Genomic DNA, 2,709 nt, shown 5'->3' with positions numbered 1-2,709 from the left:
AGATTTCCTTAAACTGACATTACTTTGAATGCTACTTACAAAAGGGTCGAGTTCAGAATATGGAAAATAATATCATTCTCTTTTTGTTCAACATCATTATCTTTTTAATGTATGATAGAGGGTACTTTTTCTCATATATAATATATATTGTCAGTTTGGTTTACTATCCATCCCAGCGTTGTTTCACTGATAAATTTCGGGCGCTCCCTTTGAAGCGCAGACTGTTAATGCTAAACTTGCCCTATGGCAGGCCACTGCACCGTATCATCGTACCATTCTCAGTGCCAAACAGATTCACAATGTCTCACTTATTGAGACCTCCTGTATCTACGCCAAAGAGTTGTTTACAATTGTATGGAGTCTTTCCTCAGCTGCACCTGATCCTGTCCCACTTACGCAGGACCCATGAGATTCCTTGTCCCTCTTTTTTGTGTATTAAATTAGGTCCAAAATCAACTCCTCCTCTGTTCAGTTATTCAATCCGCATTCTCCTACAGAATCCTTGCCTGCCACTTCTTGGTCTACATTGTCTACTGTCTCTCCATTTGATGTGTCTGCGGCCATGTTCAAACTTGTCTGCCGCCCCTGGGCATCCAATTCCTGCTTTGTATTATTAAGGACATTCTGCCTCACTTTGTCCATCTGTTGCCAAAGCTGTGAACACTGCCTTGCTTATCAGGGTTATCCCCACTTCCCCAAGCATGCCACTGTTATCCTTCTGCTAAAAACAACTCCTTGGCCCCTTTGGTCCCAGCCGATCTCTCTCCTCCTTTTCTCTATGAAACTTCTGGAATACTTGGTCCGTTTTTTGCTCACCACACCTGCTCAATGCACCAGCAGGGCCCCTCCAACTACTCAGATGTGGGTTTGTCTTTCTCTATTTAGTGATGCTTCTTGAGATACTGTTTTTAAGATGTGATGTGCCTGTTTTGTTCATGATATATTTGTAGCCTATTTCTGTATTGTTTTCCCAGCTGTGACTGTCCTTCCAGTTCAGGGATCCTGAGCTCCCCACCCCTCCTCATCTTACCCTTGGGGATAGGTGTTTTCCTGCGTGCATAATGTGCATATGGCCAATGTCCCTAGTCTTGCTTCCTGTGTATACACACTGCCTATGTGTAGGTAGTTGCATGGTTTTGCATGGCTCCCCTATGCTGTAGCCCTGTCCTTGGCTACATGCTCCTTCATTTAGAGGTGTGTGCACACTTTCACCTGTTCCTTGTGCACTTACCACATCTTCCATCCAGATCCGCGGACTCCACTCCTCAGCCGAAATAGCTCAGTTGGGAGAGCGTTAGACTGAAGATCTAAAGGTCCCTGGTTCGATCCCGGGTTTCGGCAGAACGTTTTGAACTTTGAAGAGAACATATTTATTTACACTACCATTGACCTACCCACACCCCCTCGTAATTAAAGAAAACGACACCACTGGCGCGAAAGAACTGAGGCACGAGAATAACAAACGTCGTCATGGGAGTCCCGACAGGGCGGCATAGCAAGACACAGCACGGGTGGTACTCGCACACCAGGTACCAATGACCCGGTGCGCCCCCCGCCCCCTCCTGCAAAGTCACACACCACAGAGTACCCCTGCTCCGCTGCTCGGCAACCTGTCTGGGGTGCCCGAAAGGGGGCGGGCGATGGCTGGCAGCCTATCAGATAGGCCCGTGGTAGCTGACTCCCCGCCTCCTCGGTGGGTGGCAGCCTATCAGACAAGTCTATTATTGCTCATGCGCCGCCTCCTTGAGTGAGTGAGGGACGGTGGCTGGCAGCCTAGCCGCCTCCTCCGGTGAAGGGACGGAGATTGACACCCAATCAGAGAGGGACGTGACTGCTCACGGCCCGCCTCCTCTTTGGGAGGCTCTATGGGCAGCCTATAATAGCGCACTGTGACTGCTCACGCCCCGCCTCCTCTGTGGAAGGCATTATGGGCAGCCTATAATAGCGCACTGTGACTGCTCACGCCCCGCCTCCTCTTTGGGAGGCTTTATGGGCAGCCTATGATAGCGCACCATGGCTGCTCATGACCCGCCTCCTCTTCATATAGGGCTTTTCCGCTGGAGGCCCCAGCGGTCCTTGTTAGTATAGTGGTCAGTATCCCCGCCTGTCACGCGGGAGACCGGACGGGGAGAGTCACTTTTTCTTTTACAATTAAATGAATTGTAAGTTATTTGTGTTTCTTTTCCACATTTCCTTTCCTCACAATGTACACACTCCCTGTACGATTGGATTGAGTTTATTTAGGGTTCTTACATGTGATTTCAGATTCGAACAACTTGGGATCTCGTTTGTCCAGGGCATTGGAGGGGGGGAGGGGTTGTAGTAAAGTCACTACATTCATTACCCCCCTCTCTCCGCCCTCCCCCCCCACGGAGATTGTAGTCCGCGGACCATGCTCGCGTTTGGCCCTTGCTTTGGGGATTTTATGTGGGTGCATGTCGGCGAGATTCCTGCTGCTGTTGCCCAGGGGCATTATTATAATCTGGAGATTACAGCCCACAGGCCCTTGCTAGTGCTCTTTAGGGGTCAAACTATGGTCTCCCTGAGCTGACAGGTGCAAGGGCTGAGGTCCTCCCTGAGCTGACAGGTGCAAGGGCTGAGGTCCTCCCTGAGCCGACAGGTGCAAGGGCTGAGGTCCTCCCTGAGCTGACAGGTGCAAGGGCTGAGGTCCTCCCTGAGCTGACAGGTGCAAGGGCTGAGGTCCTCCCT

At 50.5% G+C, this 2,709-nt stretch overlaps 1 non-coding gene across 1 annotated transcript; it reads left to right on the top strand.

Moving 5' to 3' along the window:
* The first annotated feature begins 1,268 nt into the window (after positions 1-1,268).
* Positions 1,269-1,341, top strand: TRNAF-GAA (transfer RNA phenylalanine (anticodon GAA)). Its single transcript has one exon. It is a non-coding gene; the product is annotated as a tRNA-Phe (tRNA).
* Positions 1,342-2,709: the final 1,368 nt, after the last annotated feature.

This window comes from Ambystoma mexicanum, chromosome 10 (assembly GCF_040938575.1).
Source record: "Ambystoma mexicanum isolate Mex_15411 chromosome 10, UKY_AmexF1_1, whole genome shotgun sequence".
NCBI lineage: Eukaryota > Metazoa > Chordata > Amphibia > Caudata > Ambystomatidae > Ambystoma > Ambystoma mexicanum.
The sequence above is the reverse complement of the archived record's forward strand: the minus strand, read 5'-3'. Positions and strand labels throughout refer to the sequence as shown.